General features: G+C 37.6%; 1 protein-coding gene and 1 pseudogene across 1 annotated transcript in view; both read left to right on the top strand.

Moving 5' to 3' along the window:
* TTBK2 (tau tubulin kinase 2) overlaps positions 1–24,485 on the top strand; it is a 100,003-nt gene that overhangs the window by 7,533 nt on the left and 67,985 nt on the right. The gene's annotated exons all lie outside the window — the stretch shown is intronic.
* Positions 37–2,504, top strand: LOC103673412 (annotated as a pseudogene).

The following is a 24,485-nucleotide window of genomic DNA, read 5'->3' as shown; positions in this document are numbered from 1 at the left end:
TGGGCACTAAGGAGGGCACTTGATGTAATGAGCACTGGGTGTTATATGCAACTGATGAATCACTAAATTCTATCCTGAAACTAATACTACACTATGTGTGAACTAACTCGAATTTACATAAAATCTTAAAAGAGAAAAAAAAAAAAAAAAACCAAACAACTAAACCATCTGTCTATAGGCCTGTTAGGTAGTTCTTTTCTTACACTTCGTTATTATTCTCTAAAGTATCCCTAGTACGTAGAACCACAAAACATAATAAGCTTTTCTTTTTATTATTTATCTCTATATAACCATTTATTTGTGTTTCCTCCTTGTCTCCGTTTGGACCATACTGTCTTCATACCTTTGTCTTTCAGTTCATTTGCTTTGAAACTTGGAACAAAGGGGATAATTGCCTCCCTAGGCTGTTAGATTCTTTTTTTCTTTCTTGTCTCCCATCTTCAATAAATGTTTTATGGTGATATTCTGGTTCTCTTCACTTCTTTATTTTAATGAGCTCTTGAGCTGTATCTCACCACACCACTATTTTTTGTCTTTTTAATAAATACAGTTTTATTTACAGTGCTGGTCTAAGAGGAAAAAAACTTCTGTCTCATGATTTCAAACTGATTACTAGTAATTCTGCAGTACCTGAGGAACCTACCATCAATGCTGTTTAAAACGTTCTTTTTTTTTTTTTTTTAAGATTTTATTTATTTGACAGAGAGAGAGAGACAGCCAGTGAGAGAGAGGACACAAGAAGGGGGAGTGGGAGAGGAAGAAGCAGGCTCCCAGCAGAGGACCCCGATGTGGGGCTTGATCCCAGAATGCCGGGATCATGCCCTGAGCCGAAGGCAGACGCTTAACGACTGAGCCACCAGGCGCCCCTGTTTAAAAGATTCTTAACAAAATTTGATACGTAGCTAGAATCCTGCAGCAAGACAGGCAAATCTTAAATTTGCTATTTTCCCTAATTTTTAATTATGAAAAATTTTAAATATACACAAAAATGGAAATATGATATAAAGAACATTCTTTGTACCCAGTACTCAACTTCAGCTAGTTATCAGCACTTGGCCGGTCTTGTTGCAGCTGTATCTTACTCCTTTAACACTCTTTCCCACCTTGCTGGAGTATTTAAAAAGAAATGCTAAGTGGCTTCTGTGTCCTAGCGCTGTGTTGTCAGAAGCCCATGTGGTCCCTTAGCTGAGATGCCTAAGGAAACCCAGACCCAAGACCAGCTGGTGGAGGAGAAGAATGTTGAGACATTCACCTTTCAGGTGGAAATTGCTCGGTTGATGTCCCTGTTCATCAACACTTTCTATTTGAATAAAGAGATTTTTCTGAGGGAACTTATTTCAGATACATCGGATGCTTTGGACAAAATCAGATGTGAAAGCTTGACAGATCCCAGTAAGCTAGATTCTGAGAAAGAGCTGCACATTAATCTCGTTCCAAACAACCAAGATCGAACCCTCACTCTGGTGGATACCATGATTGGCGTGACCAAGGCCAATTTGGTCAATAACCTTGGTACTGTCACCAGGTCTGGGACCAAAGTGTTCATGGGACCTTTGCAGGCTGGTGCATATTTCTGTGATTGGCCAGTTTGGCACCTGTTTGGTTGCTGAGAAAGTGACCATGATCACCAAACATAATGACGATGAGCAGTATGCCTGGGAGTCTTCTGCCGGAGGATCGTTCACAGTTAGGACTGATACAGGTGAACCTCTGGGTCATGGAACAGAGGTTATCCTGCATCTGAAAGAAGACCACACTAAGTACTTGGAGTAAAGAAGAATAGAGGTGATTGTGAAGAAACACTCCCAATATGTTGGCTATACCATTACTCTTTTTGTGGAGAAGGAATGTGATAAGTCAGTAATGATGAGGCTGAAGAAAAGGAGGAGAAAGAGGAAGAAGAAAAGGAAGAAAAGGAGTCTGATGACAAACCTGAAATAGATGTTGGTTCTGATGAGGATGAGGAAGAAAAGAAGGATGGTGACAAGAAAAAGAAAAAGATCAAGGAGAAGTACATTGGTCAAGAAGAACTGAACAAGACAAATAAATCTATTTGGACTAGAAATCCTGATGATATTACTAATGGAGAATATGGATAATTTTGTAAGAGCTTGACCAGTGAGTGGGAAGATCACTTAGAAGTGAAGCATTTTTCAGCTGAAGGACAGTTGGAATTCAGAGCCCTTCTTTTTGTCCCAAGATGTACTCCCTTTGATCTGTTTGAAAACAAAGAAAAAGAACAACATTAAGTTATATGTTCTCAGAGTTTTCATCATGGATAGCTGCAAGGTGCTAATCCCTGAATATCTGAATTTCACTAGAGGTGTGGTGGACTCTGAGGATCTTCCTTTAAATATTTCCCATGAGTTGTAGCAAAGCAAAATTTTAAAGGTTATCAGAAGGAATTTGGTCAAAAGATGCTTAGAACTCTTCGCTGAACTGGCAGAAGACAGAACTACAAAAAGTTTTATGAGCATTTCTTTTCATTTTTTTTAAAGTAGGCTCTACACTCAGCATGGAGCCCAATGTGGGGCTTGAACTCATGACCCTGAGATCAAGACCTGAGCTGAGATCAGGAGTCAACGTTTAACTGACTGAGCCACCCAGGTGCCCCTATGAACATTTCTCTAAAATATTCAGCTTGGGGTGAGGGGGGCCTGGGTGGCTCAGTCATTTGAGCCTCTAACTCTTGATTTTGGCTCAGGTCATGATCTCAGGGTCGTGGGATCAAAACTCATGTCAGGGTCTGTGCTCAGCAGGGAGTCTGCTTGGGATTCTCTCTCCCTCTGCCCCTCTCCCATCTCCCCCTACAAAAATAAATAAATAAATTTAAAAAACATATTAAGTTAGAAATACATGAAGACTGCCGAAATTGGAAGAAGCTTTCAGAGCTGTTAAGATACTACACATCTATTTCTGGTCATTACATGGTGTTTCTCAGGGACTATTGCACCAGAATGAAGGAATACCAGAAGCATATCTGTTACATCACAGGTGAGACCAAAGACCAAGTAGCAAATTTGGCCTTTGTGGAATGTCTTTGGAAGCATGGCCTGGAAGTGATCTATATGACAAGTACTGTGTCCAACAGCTGCAGGAATTTGAGGGGAAGACTTTAGTGTCTGTTATATAAAAGGGCTTGGAGCTTGCAGAAGATGAGCACGAGAAAAAGAAATAGGAAGAGAAAAAAACAAAGTTTGAAAACCTGTGCAAAATTCATGAAGGATATCTTGGACAAATAAGTAGATTTTGCAGACTAAGCCCTGCCCCAAGAATCACTTGAAGACAATACTTTGTCTTCATTCCCTCTGATAATATATTTTCAATGATGTTTTTCTTTATTTTTGTTAACATTTTAAAAAGCTGTATGACATGACAATAACTACTTAAGGGGAAGAAAAGGTTTCTTTCTCTTTCTAATACTGTGATATTTAGGAACTAAAGCCCAGCTAGTTTTTCTCTTTCTAGTTTCTTGTGGGCTTATTTTAATAGGACAAGGTAACATTTGTTTTAAGATGTACGTAACCTAATGTTAACTGTGTGGTCTAAAGTGTTCAGCTATAAAGAGGATTCCTTAGTAAGACCAAATTTTTTGTCACTGAAGTGTTCTAAGCTACACCTTGATGTTTAAAAGAAAAATATTGGTTAAAACAACTTTCACCTTCTAGGATCCACTTTTTAAATCTTAAATCCTCTGTAGTTATCAGCTGCATGCACCAGGCCCGTAGGAACTAGTATGTTAAACTGAACCAACTTGATGGGAGTAACTGTCTATAATAGGGCTTGTTTTCCAAAGAGCACTGTCTAGAGTAGCGAAGTTACAAGCCTACTTAGGTGTGTTGTGAAGCTGTTCAGAAAGTAACTGAGCAAGTTTTGTGAGTGGAAATGTAGTGCTCATTTAAAAGGTTGTAACAGATAGAAATGAATTTAAAGAAGAAATGCTAGACATTATATCATGTGTAAATACTTCAGTTTGTATCTCTACTAAATAGATAAGGGCTTCTTTTTTTTAATGAAAGTATTCTTTATTTCATAGAGTCATGAATTACCAGCCAGTTAGGAGATCTATAGGGTTGAGGTGGGGGTTCTTGGAGATACATCAAAATTTGACAGATATTACTTTGCCTATGAGAGCTTTACTGGTGATCAGTGACTGTGAAACCATTCAATTGCATCTGTGGGAGCCTAGAAAGTCTTAGCCACTTACCCTTCAAAAAAGAAAAAAAAAAAAGGAATGCTGTGAGAATATATTAGAGGTAGTTTATGTTAAACATTAGGAAAATTTGGGATATCTATATATTGAAAAAGTGAAATAATATGGCTGCAGAAACCCCTCAGGTGACCAGTTTTAAGAATGGATTGGAGAACTCATTGGAGAGGAAGCCCATGTTCACAATTTTACTTTTTTTTAACTAGTAGACTTTACTTTTGTAGAACTGTTTCAGGTTTACAGAAAAATTGAACAGCAAATACAGAGTTCCTATATTCCCCCTCCCCACCTACAGTTTCCCCTGTTACTAACATATTGTGTTAATGCGATAGTGGGATGTATTTGTTAGAATTGAGGAAGCCAATATTGATGCATTATTATTACCTAAAGTCGATAATTTACAGTAGGGTACTCCTTTTGTAAAATAACATAACCACAGTAGTTTTAAACACCTAACAAAATTATTTCTCAGTACCATCTAAAATCTAGCCAGTGTTTAATTTCTCTTATTGTCTTAAAAATATCCTATTGTTCTGTCTTTGAGGCATGTTGAGACCTTATCAGCACTGATGGTGGGGGAGGGAAGCAACTGGTGAGTGAAGAGGACTCAGGCAGTATGCTTTGGCTATTGACTGTAGCACTGACCAGTGGGAAGTAGCAGAAGTACAATATAGAGAGAAACATAACTTGTGGTTGATACAAAAAAGTGACACCTGAGGAGTCAGGACCACCTCCACCACCTACTGCCCATGTGATCCTACTCGGCCCAAATTCCGAAGGGTAACATGGGAACATTAATAATATACCAATTATAGGGTTGTTGTGAGAATGAAGTGATAATTGTCGAGTGTTCAGCACAATGCCCTCAGTAAATGTTAGATTGAAAACAATATCCTGTTGTTGCCCTGTTCAAATCAAGATTCACATACACTGTAGGCCCATTGCATTTGGTTGGCATATCTCTTAAGTCTCTTAATCTATGAGAGTTCCAGACTTCCTCCCTCATCCTCCCCCCACCCTTTTTTTTTGGCCTTGCCGTTTATTTGTTGAAGAAATGAAGTTCTTAGTTTGATAGAAGAGTCCAAACTCTGGATTTGGCCAATTGCATACTTGGCGTGTCTTTTACCATGTTTCTCTAGCTTCTGCGTTTCCTGTGAACCAGTAGTAGATGTAGAGCCTTGATGAGATTCAGGTTGTTGTTCCTGCTGTCGCTTTAGGCAAGAGTGCGTGGTCTAGATCTATTGTTTCCATAGGGCTGGTGAAATTGTGATTCTTCTCATTCTTTTATTCCTTCCAAATTTTTGAACTGGAATTATTCTACCAAGTACAACTTTATTTCATCAGGTGTTTGTTTCCCCTGAAGTATAGTTACTGCAAGAAGAGCAGGATAAAGGCTTGGTTTTCTTCCCTCTTATTTACCAATTCTCAGAATAATGAGTTTTGTGCCATATATGACCAGTGAATTTGTTTTTGTTTTTGTTCTCAGAATCACTATGAAGTCATGGGTTTTTATGTATTTTATTTCAACTCATTGTGGTCATTGTCATTTTGATGCTCAAATTTTCATGTCTTTGGCTAGTGGAAGCCCTTTCAAGTTGGCTGCTGTGTCCTTCTAACTCCACTGTTCTTTGACATCATCTTTCCTTTCTGGCACAGTCCATATTTCAGACTTTCCTTGAATTTTCCCTGTGCCATTGTTGGAATCAGAAACTCTGTCCTCCAAGAAGCCCTGTTTCCTTTCATTGAGAAATAATTGAGACCACAGTATGGGCACTAGGGCACTAATTGCTATTGGGCCAACACATTTCTCAATAGGTTTTTATAACTACCAGATTTTGTGTGCCTTATTCTTATGTGCACTTTTCAATTTGTTTGAATTGTTTATTTTTAAAAATACCCTTGTGTTCTCTTTTAAATTGCAAGCCACTTAAAGAATTACGTATACTTAAACTTGATATTTATATTATGCTCTGTGGCAAAATGATAGCACAAAGTAGCTAAAGAATGTAATGAGAGGTAAGGGCTTATCCCTGACCTTTTAGTCCCAGAGTTCAACTACTGTGCTTTCCCAAAAAGGGAGTCATCAGAGTTCTTCTAACACCCTTCGATGGAACAGATGAACCTTGATGAGGGCAAGCGCTTTGCAGTAACTTTCATAGACAGTCTTCTATACCGGATAGACCAGTAGTCTAATCCAAAATGATGCTATGTCTCTGATTCTTATGACTGTGGAGAGGGAGTAGTTGTATTTTGCAGCAGTAGCTAAAGACTTCAAGCAGGAAGGCAGAAGAGTTGCTGTTGCTCTTCTTCTTCTTCTTCTTTTTTCTTTAAAGATTTTATTTATCTGACAGAGAGCATGAGCAGGAGGAGCAGCGGAGGGAGAGGGAAAAGCAGACTCCCCACTGAGCAGGGAGCCCAACGTGGGGTTCGATCCCAGGACCCTGGGATCATGACCTAGACTGAAGGCAGACGCTTAACCGGCAGAGCCACCCAGGAGCCCATGCAGTCGTTCTTCTCTACTAATGACACTATGTCCCAACTTTCAGCTTGCGCTCTGCAGTCTCTCTTTAGCCTTTTATAAACTATCATCTGTCCTTCTGTTTATTTCAACTTGTACATTTTTTTCTCTGAAGTAATTTTTTGCTTGCCCTGGTTAAAGTTCATCTGTTCCATCAAAGATGTGTTAGGAGATCTCTGAGAACTTTATTCAGTGTATTTATTTTAACATTCTCTACTTGGAAGACTTAACATTATCTGCCAGCTTGGGGATTTGTCTGTTCATTACTCTGTTTGGATTTAGGGAAATGAAGTATAGGAAATAGAATAGGTCTAAGGAGCAGAGATCCATTTCCTTGAAAGAGAATATAATGTATATATGTGTGTCTTTTTATACACATATATTTATATGTGCTTTATAAGCGCCACGAAAGTCTGGAATCATACAGAGCTCAAGAAGCCATTGGGAATGGTTATGTTTGGGTATTGGCATTAGGGGGACCAGGAAAGAAAAGGATCTTTTAATGTTTCCCTTTATGCCTTTCGGTGCTAAAGAAATTGAAAAGAGTAAGGCAAACATTTCTTTTACAGTAAAAATGTAGTATAATGATAATAATAAATATCTTCAAAATCCATTCTTCTTATCTTCCATTTAAATTTCTGAGTGCTTGAAAATACATGGTAAATTAGTGAAATGTAGTATAGTGTAATATAATAAAAAAGCTGCTTTGTGTTGTGAACTTTATAATGGTTAGTAATATTTATAGGGAAATCTGTAGCACTGTTTGAGTGCTGACTCTATGCTAGAAAATGGGTCACTGAATGCTAGGCTCATTCATACTTATCTGCAAGACATCCCTCTATTTTTTTACAACCCTTTTTAAGGGTGTAAATATTCACAGTAAATGATTTAAAAATCAAACAGAAGAATAAAGTGAAAAGTAAGTTCCCTTTTTCTTAGCCACCCCCCCAAGCTAACCACTATTACTGGTTTCTTATGTTTTTTCCAGAAACATTCAGTATATATTATGTCATCTATCTATTTTTACACACACATAATCATGTGATATATATCCTCTATATGTAAATCATATGGAATCATAATTGTATGAAATCATATGATTACATATGCTCTGTAATGATTGTGTGCACGCATGTGTATGTGAAGCTTCCCTCTCTTACCCATATCCCTCAACAACATGCGTAATCATACTGTGTATGTATTTGTTCTGCAACTTGATGTGACCCCTAAGAATCAGACAATAAGACTCATATTTCACATACCTTTCACATACCTGTAGCAGGAGCGATTGTTCAAACATACGAATTGGATCATGTCACTCCCAACATTTGCTAAAACACTTCAGGGCCTTCCTTTTCTCAGGTAAAGTCCAGCCACCTTAACCTGGCATACAAGACCTTGAATTGATTCCTGCCTGCCTCGCTAGCCTCTGTACTGGAAACTGTTGGCTTACACTTGGAGCGTTGGTCATCCTGAACCTTTTTCATTTTCTTAAACAAATTATGGTCTTTCATCTGCAGTCTACTTCCTCTGTCTCGTACTTTGGATAACTGCTACTTTTTTTTTCTTCTTTTAAAAAATTTACAGTAGTCCTAGTGTTTATAAAAGTTCACAGGTAAAATAAGATTTAAAGAAATAAATCAAAGTACAGTTAAAAACTTCACTTTTTTCTTAAGCATATAATACCCAAAAGAATATATGCTTAAAAAAATGTGATCCTGCTGGCTTGCTTGTTCCCTTTTCCACAATAACGTTAATACAGGATTTGCTTATTTTTAATTTTGTGTAATCGAAGTTATATAAATAGTTTCAATAATGAGTCCGACAAAGTGTGTTATGAAAAACAGTAGTCCAGGTTCTGGTTCCAGATAAGATGGAGTAAGCACACTTCACCCTGTCTCTCCCACTGAATGCAGCTATAAAACCTGGACAGAATGCTTGGAGTGGCTATTTGAGGAATCTGAAAAATAAATGGTAGGAGGCAGATTGGGGAAGAAGACCAGAATTCAAAGTACCACTGAACCGGCGGTGAGTTTACCATTTTTTTTCTTCCAGTATGCCCCAGCCTGAACTTAATGTGATCCTGAAACTTGGAAGTGAGCATTATTAACACGGACAGAAAAAGCACCAGGAGAAGCCCTCTGGTTCTGACTCAAGGAGCAGGAAGGGATCTCCTAATGTTCAGAGAAAATGTGGCAATCCCACATCCTTCTCTTTTTTCTTCTTTTTTTTCCTTTTCTTCATTTTCTTGCACCCCAGGCCTCAAGCAGTCCGTCCTTGGCAGAAGCTGCAGTGGTCTCAATGGGGGCAGGCAGGAGCCTAAATCTCAGAGGGAGGGGAACCTTCCTGCCAGATTGGAGGAGCTTTGGTGTCAAGAGAGTGCGGCAAATCCCGTTGTTTTCTTCTCCCTCTACTCTTCTGTTGCTTGGCCCTGATGTGGGCACAGTCATGGGAAATACATGGCAGAGTGGGGTTAATGAAGCCCCAGCTTGGAAAAGGGGAGCCCTAGAGAACCGAAAGATTGCAAGAGAATGAGGAGCTTGGGAAACTGACTACTTAAAGTTGTTTATGGACTCATGATCTGACTTCCAAGTTGTACATGCATGAGTCTGATTCCTAAACAGCATACAGAAACATTGAGGACTGAATTATGGGATAGCCCACCCCTAACCCTCAAACTGGACACTGCGTGGGACAGTTATGAAACACATTCAGTATGACTGCAGAGGGTTTGCAAACTGAATTGTAATTGGAAATACGATACAGAAGGCTGGACAGAACTTGAAATGTGAACCCAACTGGGTCAATTACTGGCTAAAACAAACACACCAGCATTCTCAGTGGGACTTCAATAAGATCCAGAGTGTCATAACGTAATATTCCAAGTGTCCAGAATACAATCTAGAATTACTCAGCTTAAAAAGAACCAGAAAAACTGAACTCACATGGGAAAAGACAGTGAACAGATGGTGATGCCAAGATCACACAGATGTTAAGATTATCTGAAAAGTAGTTTTAAAATCAGCTATTATGACCATGTTCAAGGATTGAACGGGAAGATAGAAAGTCTCAGCAAAGAAACAGAAGATATGAAGAACTAAATGGAGATTTTAGAACTAAGAAATACAGTGATGGAAATGAAAACTCATTAAATGGGCTCAGTGGCAGAGTAGACATGACAATGAAAGAGTCTGTGCACTTCAAAATAGATCAACAGAAATGATCCAATTTGAATAACAAGGAAAAGGTTAAAAATAAAGAAATATACAGCCTCAGGGACCTATGAAACTATGCTAAAGTCTTACATTTGTGTCATCGGAGACCTAGAATGAGAAGAGAATGAGTGTGGTCCATCAAAAATACTTGAAGAAATAATGGCACAGAGATTGAAAAGGAAGAAATAAAATTGCCCATATTTGCATGTGGCATAATCATCTATATAGAAAATCCCAAGCAATCCACAAAAAAATTCCTAGAGTAAATGAGTTTGGCAAGTGATTCATGGTCAGCTCACAAAAACCAATCATATCTCTATATGCTACAACAACTGAAAACGGAATTAAAGATATTTATAATAGCTTCCCCAAAATGAAGCACTTAGGTATAATGCAACAAAATATGTATAAGATCTCTATGCTGAGAATTATAGAACCCTGATTTTTAAAAAAATCAAGGAGATTTAAGTAAATGAAGAATGTATGTATGAATTTGAAGAATCAAAATAGTGAAGATGTTGATTTTCTCCAAATTGATCTACAGATTTAATGCAGTTCTGATAAAACCAATACCAACAGCACTGGTTATAAACTGATTCTAAAATTTCTTTATGAAGGCAAAGGACCTAGAATAGCCAAAACAAGGGCGCCTGGGTGGCGCAGTCGTTAAGCGTCTGCCTTCAGCTCAGGGCGTGATCCCAGCATTCTGGGATCGAGTCCCACATAAGGCTCCTCTGCTGGGAGCCTGCATCTTCCTCTCCCACTCCCCCTGCCTGTGTTCCCTCTCTCGCTGGCTGTCTCTGTCAAATAAATAAATAAATAATCTTAAAAAAAAAAAAAAGAATAGCCAAAACAATTTTTAAAAAGATTTTATTTATTTGGTGGGGGGGGGGCAGAGAAAGAGAGAGAGAGAGAAGCAGACTCCCCGCTGAGCAGGGAATCCGATGTGGGACTTGATCCCAGGACTCTGGGATCATGACCTGAGCTGAAGGCAGATGCTTAACTGATGGAACCACCCAGGCACCCCCAAAACAAATTTGAAACAGAAGAATGTTGGAAAAATCAAACTACATGATTTAAAAACAGGACGAAGCTATCATAATCAAGACTGTGGTACTGGCAAAGGGAAAGACATGTAGCTCAATGAAATAGAATAGAGATTGCATAAATAGGCCCACACAAATATGGCCAGTAATTTTCTACAAAGTGGCAAAATGGAAAAAGGATAATCTTTTCAATAAGTGGTGTTGGAACAATTGGATATCCACATACAAAAATAACGAACCTTGACTAAACTACACATGAAAATGTGTATATGTTATATGAAAATGAACTTAAAATGTACCACACATCTAAATTTGAAATGTAAAACTGTACAGCTTTTAGAAGAAAACATAGGAGAAATCTTCGTGACCTGAGTGTAGACAAGAAGTTCTTTCACGTCACACCAAAAGGATGATTCATAAAAGAAGAAATTGATGAATCGGACTTCGTCAAATTAAAACTGTTACTTGCAAAGACACTGTTAAGAAAATTAAAAGGCAGGTTGTAGCCTGGAAGAAAATATTTGCAAATCATGTTCCTGCAAAGGACTTATATTTGGAATATGTAAAGAACTCTGAAAACTCAATGGTAAGAAAACAAGCCACTCAAAAATGGCTTTTTTTTTTTTTTTTTTTTGCTTTGGCAAAGAGGATATAAAGTGGCACATCAGCTCATGAAAAGATGTTTAGCATAACGAGCCATTAGGGGAATGCAAATTAAATGCAAATGGTGAGCTGCCACTGTACATCCATTAGAATGGCTTAAATTAAGACTGTTGACAGTACGAAGTGCTGAGGAGGATATGGAGCAACTGGAACCCTCACATATTGCTGGTGGGGATGCAGAATGATTCAGTTCCTCTGGAAAACAATTAAGCGTTGACTTATCATATGTCAAATATGGATTTACTGTGTGATCCAGCAACCCTACCCATAGGCATTTATCCTTGAGAAATGAAATTTGTGTTCATGTATTTGTATCAGCTTTATTCTTACTTGCCAAAAATGTATACTTCAAAGAGTGAATGAATAAATCAAGGGTGGTATATCCATACAGTGGAATACTATTTGGCAATTAAAAAGAATGAACTACTGATTTGCACACCTCTTGATTTCCTCTTCTTGGGGAAGTCTCTCCAGGGACCTCCTAGTCAGCTCCAGTTCAGCTTGGTATTTTTGTCTGTTCACAAGTGTCGTCCTTGGATCACCCTTCAGTGTCTTCCTGGGGATTCTCTTTGAGTCTCTTTTATATGGTATGCCTTGCTGAATTCCTTTCTCTTTTTTGTTTACTCTCATTTTAGTGAAGCACCTCTTCATTTGATCTTATATTGTCCTATTATCTTATAGTAAGTTTATTTCTTTCAAAAAGATTGTAAATTCCTTGAGGACAGGACTTATGCCTTATATTTTTCTGTCTTCCTTGGTATAGCTATTTCATGAGCTCTTATTGTTAGATTGGATGTGGTTGGTTTGTTTGGTGGTGGTGTGAGTGGGTAAATAAGAGGAATAAACGATAGATGAGTAAGGAAGCTAAGACTGGTTTTATTGTGTCCTTAGCAGTATAGTAGTCCACCTTTGCAGAATCCCAGTATTTGCTAGTTTGCCATTGACTTGGAATTTGTTCTTTGACTTCCAGAGCATCCCCTTTCGTGAGTTTGGGATACTTTTAGCTAGCTTTTCACTTTATTACTAAATGGCTTTTTTTATTTAAAAAGGAAAATAATCGATGCCTCTTTCTGATTGTTTTACTCTCTTCTGGCATATAAAAATCATATAAAATCATGTGCCTTTTGTGTGGCATTGTTATTCATTAATATTTAATGATGGGATGGAGACCACCATACCATCACTTGCCATAGCTTTTTAAGCTCTTGGATTGAAAGCAGGGGTAGTAGATGATCATTTGAAATTGTAAGAACAGAAAGATTCGTTAGGTTATATGCATTTATTTAATTTTTTAATTTTTATTTTTAAAAGATTTATTTATTTAATTTAGAGAAAGAGTGTGAGTTGTGAAGGAGGGAAAGGGGGAGAGAGAATCCTCAGGCCGACTCCCCACTGAGCACAGAGCCTGACTCGGTACTCAAATCCCAGGACACTGAGATCATGCCCTGAGCCAAAACCAAAAGTCAGCCGCCTAACCGACTGAGCCACCCAGGTGCTCCATATGCGTTTATTTTAGAATACAGCTTATCTATTCCTTTAAAAAAAGATTTTGGACAGTAAGGAAGGGTTTATCACTACATGTCAGATGAATAAAAGTCCTTTTTAATATCACAATTAAAATCTGTGTTTGGCTAGCAAAATGCTACCTTGCCTATAATATCTGTAGGTATTATCTACCTATCTAAATTAAGTCTACTTCTTATTGTCTTTTTTGAGTGGGAATATCACTATTTCTTTTTTGCACAGTTTGGTGACAGACCACAAACTCCCTATTGGGTTAGATTAGTCAAGAGCTAGAAGATGAAGAGAAAGCCTTAGTGGTGGTATTTGGAGTGATTGGTTAAGATTTGGTTTGTATGCTCAGGATTCCTTTATTTACTTATTTATTTTAAAGATATTGTTTATGTATTTGTGTGAGAGAGAGAGTGAGCAGACACACAGGCAGGGGATGCTGCAGGCAGAGGGAGAAGCAGGATCCCCACTGAGCAAGGAGCCCAATGCGGGACTTGATCCCGGGATCCTGGGATCATGACCCGAGCCAAAGGCAGACACTCAACCAAGTGAGCCACCCAAGCGTCCCGTCAGGATTCCTTTAATCTTTTAAAGGATTTCTTCAACATAAGAGACATATAAGTAGGGAGTTAAAATTGATTTGTTGTATATTTCCATACTATGTTTTCTTGAGGTCAACAATCAACGACTCTTAGTGATCAGTGCTACCTTGCTGACTTTCTTCTTTTCTCTACTTTCATCTCTGCACCAGACTTGATTGTTCTTACTCAACTCCAGGACCCTTATTTTAATAGTCTTGTTTATTTTTTTCCCTCAGGGCTTTGCTAGTTGACTAACTTGCTGATATCTGAAAATCTTATCCTGAGTTTTAATTGGTTGATATTACTTCCTACAGGGATATTTAGATTCGAGAGTTGTATTTGATTTGAGGAAATGAGGTTGAGGGGAATAATGTGAGCAAAAAACAAAGTAGCACTAAGGAGAATTTTCAAAGGAGAATAAAAACACAAACTGACTTCATTAGAGTGTATGATATATATTGAAGAACTGAAGGAAATGAGGTTTGGTAAGTAATGCAGTATGAATCGTGAATTCCAGGTTCACCATTTTATTTCATTTCATTTATTTTTCCAGAAAGTAAATTAAAAACAATTTAATTCCAGTATAATTAACATACAGTGTTATATTAGTTGGGTGTACAATATAATGATTCAACATTTATATGCATCACTCAGTGCTTATCACAGTAAGTGTACTCTTAATCCCCTTCACCTGTTTCACCCATCCCGCTGTCCACCTCCTCTCTGGTAACCAGTTTGTTCTCCATAGTTAAGAGTCTGTTTTTTGTTTATCTCTTTTTTCTTTGTTTGTTTGTTTTGTTTCTTACATTCCACATACGAGTGAAATCATATGGTATTTGTCTTTCTCTGACTGCTTTTGCTTAGCGTTATGCCCTCTAGATCCATCCACATTGTAAATGGCAGGATTATATTCTTTTTTATAGCTGAATGATATTCTGTCACACACACACACCACATCACATCATATCTTCTTTTCTGTTCATCTTTTGATGGACACTTGGGTTGCTGCCATAATTTGGCTATCGTAAATAATGCTGCAGTAAACATAGGGGTGCATACATCTTTTTGAATTAGTGTTTTCATATTCTTTAGGTAAATACCCAGTGGTACAATTCTTGGATCGTAGGATAGTTCTATTTTTAATTTTCTGAGGAACCTTCATACCATTTTCCACAAGTTTGCATTCCCACGAACAGTGTAAAGAGGGTTCCTTTTTCTCCACATCTTCACCAACACTTGTTTCATGTGTTGTTGAGTTTAGCCATTCTGACAAGTGTGAAATGATATCTCATTATGGTTTTGATTTGTGCTTCCCTGATGGTTAGTGATGTTGAGCATATTTTCATGTGTCTGTGGACTGTCTGTATGTCTTCTTTGAAGAAACGTCTGTTCATGTTTTCTGACCATTTTTAATTGGATTATTTGGGTTTTTTGTTTTTGATATTGAGTTGTATAAATTCTTTATATGTTTTGGGGGCCCCTGGGTGTCTCAGTCGGTTAAGCATCTGCCTTCGGCTCAGGTCTTGTTCCCAGGGTCCTGGGATCAAACACTGAGTAGGGCTCCCTACTCAGCAGGGAGTCTGCTTCTCCCTCTCCCTCTGTCCCCCCCGCCTCTTTCTCTCTCTCTAGCTCATTCTGTCTCTCTTAAATAAATAAAATCTTTAAAAAAATTCTTTATATATTTTGGATACTAACCCCTTATTGGATATGTCATTTACAAATATCTACTCGCATTCAGTAGGTTGTCTTAGTTTTGTTTATGGTTTCCTTTGCCGTGCAGAGCTTTAAATTTTGATGTAGTCCCAATAGTTTATTTTTGCCTTTGTTTCCCTTGCCTTAGGAGACATACCTAGAAAAATATTACTATGGCCAGTGTCAGAGAAGTTACTGCCTGTGATCTCTTCTAGGATTTTTAAGGTTTCAGGTCTCACATTTAGGTCTTTAATCCATTTGAGTTTATTTTTATATATGGTGTAAGAAAGTGGTCCAGTTTCATTCTTGTGCATTTAGCTGTCTAGTTTTCCCAGCACCATTTGTTAAAGAGACTGTCCTTTTTGCATTGCATGTTCTTGCCTCATATTCTTGGGTTTACTTCTGGGCTCTCTATTCTGTTCTGTTGATCTACGTGTCTGTTATTGTGTGAGTACCATATGTTTTGATTACTATGGCTTTTGTAGTATAGTTTGAAATCTGGGACTGGGATACCTCCAGTTTTGTTTTACTTTCTCAGTATTGCTTTGCTATTCAGTATCTTTTGTGGTTCCATAAAAAATTTTAAGATTATTTATTCTACTTCTGTGGAAAATGCTTTTGGTATTTTAATAGGGATTGCATTAAATCTGTAGATTGCTTTGGGTAGTTTGGACATTTTAACAATATTTGTTCTTCCAATCCATGAGCATGGAATCTTTCCATTTGTTTGTTGTCATCTTCAATATCTTTCATTAGTGTTTCATAGTTTTCAGAGTATAGGTCTTTCATCTCCTTGGCTAAGTTTATTCCTAGATGTTTTATTATTTTTGGTGCAATTGTAAATGGGATTGTTTTCTTAATTTTTCTTTTTGCTACTTCATTATTAGTATATAGAAATGCTGTGGATTTCTTTATACTGATTTTGTATCCTGAGACCTTACTGAATTCATTCATCAGTTATAATAGTTTTGTGGAGGAGTCCACGTTCACCATTTTAATGATATTTCTGTAGGCATTATTGTTTATAGCTTCTTAAGTAGACAAATGACATGATAAAAACAGTGTTTTGGAGGAGATAGTATGAATAGTGTGTGGCCAGTGACATTATGGGACATGTTTGGCCTGAAGTATAGTCAGATGTTACGGAATGGATGGGGTCCAGAAGAGACACTGCTAGGTGAGCTTGTCAGTAGATAATAGGTGGTAATTCATTAGAGGAGTCATCATCAGGGGAGTCCAGTAGGATGTTTATGAAAGGTAAGTGAAGCACAGGACAAGGCAAGCTTGTGCTTATCATTCTAAGGTGGACATTTGGCCCTGGGGGGTGGGGTGGGGAGAGGGGCAGTGGAGTGGAGAAGAAGGGGCAGATAACTTTAGCCCTAGAAAATCCAGGGTACTAGATAGTTTATGAATGCTTGTTTTCATTCTCCCTTCTTTCCTTCTTAGATGCCTGGTAAATGTGAACCACTATGCTAGGAGCTAGGGATATAAACAGGGCATGGTCTTTGTCCTCAGGGGTTCACAATCTAGTCAGACTGACACTGAGAAGTTGTCTTTTAAGTTATAAGATAGGCAAAGGATAAGAACTGGAAATTCACAAAAAAGGAAACCTATGCAATCAACAAACAGATGAAAAGATGCTCCACCTTACTAGTAACTAGAGAAATGCAAATTATGTAGCAAGACACTGTTTCATATCCTTCAGATTGGCAAAAACAAAGTTTGACAGTACCAAGTGTTGGTGAAGGTAAAGAAAAGAGAACTTCCTCATGTCTTGATAGCAGAAGTGGAAATTGGTACAACCACTTTAGAAAGCAGTCTGTACCTATTATGTAATGAAGAGGCTAGCAGTCATTTATTCTTTCTGTGTCAGGCATTGTTTTAAATGTGTTTTTAAAAAATATTATTTGATTTAATTCTTACCACAACTTTCCCCTGATTTTATAGTTGAGGAAATACAGCCTAAGAGAGGTTAAATCATCTGTCCACAGTCATAAAAGTGGTAAGATAAAGAGCCAGGATTTTAGCTTAGATCTGACTCTTTTTAAAACTCGTGTTCATAATCACTAATGATAATAATAGGAAGCATATATTGAGCATTTACTATGTGCCAGGTAGTATATTAAGTATTAGACATATCTTAGCTGATTTATCTGTGTAATAACTCTTTGAGGTAAGTGCTTTTGTTACCCATCATGTGGCTTTTAGAGATGAAGTAACAAGCTAGCAAGTGAAAAAGCTGATATTTATCTCAAGCAGTCTTGAGCACATGTACTTTTCTTTTATACCAATCTGAAAGATCCAGAGGTGTAGAATAGACTTTAGGTATATTTTGATTTGAATTCTCTTTTTTCCCTCTCAGTTATATATATAATCTTATAAGATTTATTTATATATATATATAAGGTTTTCTTATTTTTTTTATGGCTGCATAGTATTGTTGTGTATATAAATACTACGTTTTCTTTATCCATTCATTTGTAGATGGACACATAAGTTGTTTCCATGTCTTGGCTGTTTTAAATAATGTTGTATTGAACATGGGCATGGGATGTCTCTTCAAGATAGTAATTTCATTTCTTTGGGTATATACCCACAGTGGAATTGCTAGATCATATGGTAGTTCTGTTTTTAATTTTTTAAATTTTAATTCCAATGTAGTTAACATGCACATGTGCTTCATTAGTTCCAGGTGTACAATATAGTGACCCATCAGTTACATGCATTACTTCTTATCAAGACAATCCCAATCCCAATCCCTTTCACCGGTTTCAACCATCTCCCATGCAACTCTCTTCTGGTAACCATTTGTTTGTTCTCTACAGTTAAAAGTCTGTTTTTTGGGGGGTTGTATCTTTTTTCCCCCTTTGTTCATTTGTTTTGTTTCTTAAGAAACTGTTTTTATTTTGAGGAACCTCCGTACTATTTTCCATAGTGGCCACACCACTTTACATTCTTAGCAGCAGAGCACAAGGATTCCCTTTTTTCCACATCCTTACCAACACTTGTTATTTCTTGTCTTTTTGATACTAGCCATTCTAATGGGTGTGAAGTGATATCTCACTGTTGCTTTGACAAGTTTTTCTCTGCTGATTAATGATATTGAACACTTTTTCATGTACCTGTTGACCATTTTACTGTCTTTGAAAAATGGCTATTCAGGCCCTCTACCCATTTTTATTTTTTTTATTTTATTTATTTTTTTTTAAAGATTTTATTTATTTATGTGACAGAGAGCCAGCCAGTGAGAAAGGGAACACAGCAGGGGAGAGGGAGAGGAAGAAGCAGGCTCCCAGCCGAGGAGCCCGATGTGGGACTCTTTCCAGGATCACGCCCTGAGCCGAAGGCAGACGCTTAACGACTGCGCTACCCAGGCACCCCTCTCTACCCATTTTTAAATCAGACTGGTTTTTTTGCTGTTGAGTTGTATGAGTTCAGTATATATTTTGCAAATTAACCCCCTATCCCATATATGATTTGCAACTATTTTCTCCCATTCAGTAGCTTGCCTTTTTATTTTGTTGATGGTTTCCTTTGTTGTGCAGAAGTTTTATACTTTGATGTAGTCCTGCTTGTTTATTTTTGTTTTAGTCATTTTGCTTTTGGTATGAAATTCAAAAAATCATTGCCAAGACCAGTGTCAAGGAGCTTATTCCTTATGTTTTCTTCTATGAGTTTTATGGTTTCAGGTTTTACATTCAAGTCTTTAATCTACCTTGAGTTGATTTTTGTGTATTGTATAAGATAGAGCCTAGCTTTGGGGCACCTGGGTGGCTCAGTCGTTAAGGTCTGCCTTCGGCTCAGGGCATGATCCCGGCGTTCTGGGATCGAGCCCTGCATCGGGCTCCCTGCTCCTCTGGGAGCCTGCTTCTTCCTCTCCCACTCCCCCTGCTTGTGTTCCCTCTCTCGCTGGCTGTCTCTCTCTCTGTCAAATAAATAAATAAAATCTTAAGAAAAAAAAAAAGGGTCTGGTTTTCACTCTTTTGCATATGGCTGTCTGACTTTTTTGTGTGTGATTATCTCTTCCATATTGTGGACTTAATTCTTATGCTGGTTTCCTTCATGGTTGAGAGATGGTTTCTGATAGCAACTGGAAGGGAGCTGCATTCTTTCTCTTTAAAAATAACATGTCTTCTCATAATTGTTATATGAAACACTGAGTTTTGCTCTGATTGGAACAACCCTGAAACAATTATACTTCTCAGAGTAATGTCATGCATTGAGTGCCTTAAGTCTTGAATATTTAGTTTTCTTCCCATCAACAAATTGATTTCTGTAACAAAAGAGAAATTTCTCTGTTACTCTGGTTGACTTAGAGCAGCTAATGCCCAACTTTGGGCCTGGGAGTGGATCAAGGTCATTGAGACAGTAGATACATGATAAAGGAAGATTATTCCCCAATGGTAATTTGGGTGCTGTTAGTAAGGGGCAATGAACACTGGGTAGTTAATCAGGAAGATGCTTTATGGGGCACCTGGGTGGCTCAATCAGTTAAGTGTCTGACTCTTGATCTCAGGGAAAAAAGATCCCTTATAATACACTGTGTCATTTAATTTTCTCAGTAGTTCTGCTGAGGAAACTGAGACTTGCTTAAGTTTCCATAATTATTAAGTGGCAGAAATGAGATTTAACTCTAAGCTAGTCCTTTTCTTCTTTCCATCAGTTTTATGTCTCCTTCAAAGAAAAATAATAGGTTGTCCCACATGGTATATGGCATTAATGACCCTATCTTCTAAGATTCCAAAGTGATTTTCTGTAGATTCTTTAATTACAAATCATCACAAGGAAACAGTGAACACCTGTATTAAGAAGCCAGAAAGATCTCCAGTAAATTACCTAAACTTTCACCTTATGACCCTAGAGAAGGAAGAGAAGATTAAACCTAAAGTTGGCAGAGCCAGCCTGGCTTGCTCAGTCGGTAGAGCATGTGACTCTTGATCTCTAGGTCGTGAGTTCAAGCCCCATGTTGGCTGTAGAGCTTACTTCAAAACAAAACAAAACAGGGGCACCTGGGTGGCTCAGCCTTTAAGCGTCCGCCTTTGGCTCAGGGCATGATCCCAGAGTTCTGGGATTGAGTCCCACATCAGGCTCCTCCGCTGAGAGCCTGCTTCTTCCTCTCCCACTCCCCCTACCTGTGTTCCCTCTCTCGCTGGCTATCTCTCTCTCTGTCAAATAAATAAATAAAATCTTAAAAAAAAAAAAACGATCTAAAGCAGGCAGAAGGAAGGAAATAATAAAGATTACAGTGGAAATAAATGAAATAGAGGATAGAAAAACAGGGGGGAAACAAAAAAACCAAAAATTGGTTCTTTGGTGGAAAAAAATGAACAAAATTAACATGCCTTTAACTAGGCAGACCAAGAAAAATAAGGAAGAATCAGATTACTAAAATCAGGAATGAAAGAGGGGACATTTCTATTGACCTTACAGAAACGAAAAGGATTATAATAAGGGAAAACTACGTACATGGCAACAAATTAAATAGCTTACATGAAATGGACAAATTCCTGAAAAGGTGTAAACTGTTGAAACTGATTCATGAATAAATAAGAATCTGAATAGACCTATTACAAGTAAAGAAATTGAATTAGATGTAATAAAAAAACACCTACCCATAATGGAAAGCCCAAACCCAGATGGTTCCATCGATAAATTTCTAAAAAGCATTTAAGGAAAGATTAATACCAATTTTTTACAGACTTTGAAAAAATAGGAAAGGAGGGAACATTTCCCAATTCATTCTGTAAGGGCAGTACTTTGATGACAAAACCAAGCAGACATTAGAAGAAGAGAAAAGTGTAAACTAGTATCCCTTATGAATATAGATATAAAATTCCTCAGCAAAATACTAGCAAACCGAATCCAGCCACATATAAAAAGGATTATTCACCATGCTATAAGTGGCATTTATCTCTGGAATTCCAAGATGGCTTAAAATATGAAAATCAGTATAATACACTATATCAATAGAATCAAAGACAAAAACCAATGATTATATCATTAGACACAGAAGACCTATTTAACAAAATCCAGTACCCATTTCATGATAAAAAATACTGAACAAACTAGGAATAGAAAGGAGCTTCCTTATCCTGATAAGGGCCATGTATTAAAAAAAAAAAACCCAAAACCAAAACCAAAAAAAAAAAAAAAAAAAAAACCACCAAAAAAACCCAAACCCACAGCTAATACAGTAAAAGACAACTCTTTCCCCCCAAGATAATGAACAAGACAAGGATTTCTGCACTTGCCACTTCTATTCAAGTCAAGAAGATGAAATAAAATACACCCAGACTGGAAAGAAGTAAAACTAGCTTTATTTGCAGATGACCTCTTATTTTTAGAAAACCCTAAGAAGTCCACTAGAAACTTTTTAGAGCTACTAAACAAGTTCGGCAAGATTGCAGGAAAGAAGATCAACATAAAGAGATGACTTATCTTACTAGACGTTAACCATACGCAATCCGAAAATGAAATTAAGAGAACAGTTCCATTTACAGTAGCATCAAAAATAATAAAATAGGAATAAATTTAATAAAAGAAGTGTAAAACTTATATTCTGAAAATTATAAAACATTGAAAAAATAAGACTTAAATATATGGAAAGATATCTTGTGTTTGTAGATTGGAAGACTTAATATTGTTAAGATTGTAGTACTCCTGAAATTGACCTATTGATTGAACATAGTCCCTGTCAGAATCGCAGCTGCCTTCTTTGGAAATGGATAAGCTTATTCTAAAATTAATATGGAATTGCGCATGAGTTGGGGGCAAGGGCAGAGGGAGAGAGAGTAGCAGACTCCCAGCTGAGCAAAGAGCTCAATGTGGGGCTAGATCCCAGGACTCTGGGATCATGACCCAAGCCAAAGGGAGCCGCTTAACCAACTAAGCCAGCCAGGTTCTTGGGTCATGATCCTGCAGTCCTGGAATCGAGTCCCACATCGGGCTCCCTGCTCGGGGGAGAGCCTGCTTCTCCCTCTCCATTTGCTTGCTGCTCTGCCTACTTGTGCTCTCTCTCTATCTCTCTGTTTAGATGTCTTTTGTACTGGGAGTTCCTAAAACTTTATAAAACGGTTTACCTAGGGACTTTGAGTTGTTTCTGTAATATTTCTGGACCTTTCCTCTAATCTTACTGTGCATGAAGTTGAATAACTATCTTTGTGAATGTGGAGTCATGCTAGTAGTACACAGCATGGGACTGTCTTGTTTTTTTATTTGCTTACCAACTAGATATGACCCCGGAGGCTGTCTAATTTACTTGAAAGATTGCGGTAGTTCTGGTGTCTCGATTCTCCTCAGGACTCTTACCTAAATGACAGTTTATTAGGTCTCACCTGATATATTCTGGGTTTGGCAAGCTGATTCTCTGTGTTTCCCCTTCTCCACAGAAATGATTTTGAATTTTTTTGTTTTTGTTTTTGTTTTTTTGAGTTGTCAATGCTATTTGTTAAAGGAGAATTTGGGGGATGGAAGATCAGGACAGTTTTCATAGAAGATGGTAACACTGATGTGGATCTGTTAAAACCGCCTCGCAGGGGTGTCCCTAATACCGATCTCTTCCCACTGCAGCACAGTCCCTGCAACACTGTCACAGTAAGCTTTCTAAAAATCAAGTCGGATCTTAAGGCTCCTTTGAATTCATTTGGCTTTGGCTCTCCACTACCTACCTGATGAAATTCAAAGTTCTTCACAGTATGGCCCGATCGCCTTCACTCCCTCCTCACCTTACCCACTACTCAGTTCACGCTCTACTTGTCCACAACTCCCCAAATGTCTATTCTAGGAGTCTCAATGTGCCTCCAAAACCTTTCCTGGGAGTCGTCCGTGGACCTCAAATTACAGATCCTTTCCATAAACATAGACTAACACTCATCAACATATGGTAGAGAACCTGAAAATGGCTCGTTTTTGTTTAGTATCTTTTTTTTTAATGTTATGTTAGTCACCGTACAGTACATCATTAGTTTTTGATGTAATGTTCCATGATTCATTGTTTGCGTATAACACCCAGTGCTCCATGCAGTATGTGCCCTCCTTAATACCCATCACTGGGCTAACCCATCCCCCCGCCCCCCCCAAAACCATCGCCAGTTTGTTCCCCGGAGTCCATAGTCTCTCATGGTTTGTCTCCCCCAGTGATTTTGAATTATTAACATTCTCTTCAAGTTTAACCTACCCCACTCTCTTCATTTTTAGAGATTATTTTGCCTAATTCTTCATGTCCAAAAAATGGGGAAAATAATAATACTTAAGCTGTGAGGATTAAATGCATGCAAAGCACTTAATACAATGCCTGGCACAACATGCTTGCATATTATGCATGTTTTACTAGCTATCATTATTTTTATTAATTTATTTATTCACAGATATTGATTTCACTACTTGACATTTCACTTGACAGGCATCTCACTACTTGACAGGTACTGTGCTAGTTACCAGACCAAGATAGATATGGTCCCTGTACTCATGGAGTGTTATCTCAGTTTGTACTAGTTATTACAGTAATTTTAACACTCTAAGTGGTGGTGAAGAATTACTGTTCCAGTTAAATTGTAGTTTCTCCATGCTTCTAAATATTTGTACATGTGATTGAACTAACTTTATTAAGGATCTTCATTAATTGCATGTATCTAAAATACAAGAGCAGTAGTACACTATGCTATGAAGTATGAGGTAAGAACTCATTAAGCTCTAACCTAAAGCAATGAAGATGTGTTGGTGAATCCTGAACAGTTTGCTACTGACTTTGGATTTTGTTAACCAGTTAAGGATCTACAATTTATTTGATTTCTTTTTTTCTTTTTAAAAGTAGGATGTTTTCACTATCAAAAGATAAATAGTATTTTGATATAACGTACCATAAGGATATTTTTGAAAGACCATTCCAGGAAGAGATAAATATAGTATGGCCTTTTGTTTTTAGGTGGTTGAAATGTCTTTGTAGTAGAGATCCTTCATTTAAATATTATATGCTAGGAAGGTGGAATCTTGAATGGGTAACAAGAAGAAAATACTTCCTAAATGATTTTTAAATGGTTCCTTTGAAGC

Source organism: Ursus maritimus, unplaced genomic scaffold, assembly GCF_017311325.1.
Source record: "Ursus maritimus isolate PB19 unplaced genomic scaffold, ASM1731132v1 scaffold_35, whole genome shotgun sequence".
Taxonomy (NCBI): Eukaryota; Metazoa; Chordata; class Mammalia; order Carnivora; family Ursidae; genus Ursus; species Ursus maritimus.
Note: the sequence above shows the minus strand (reverse complement) of the source record. Positions and strands in the feature narration are given on the sequence as shown.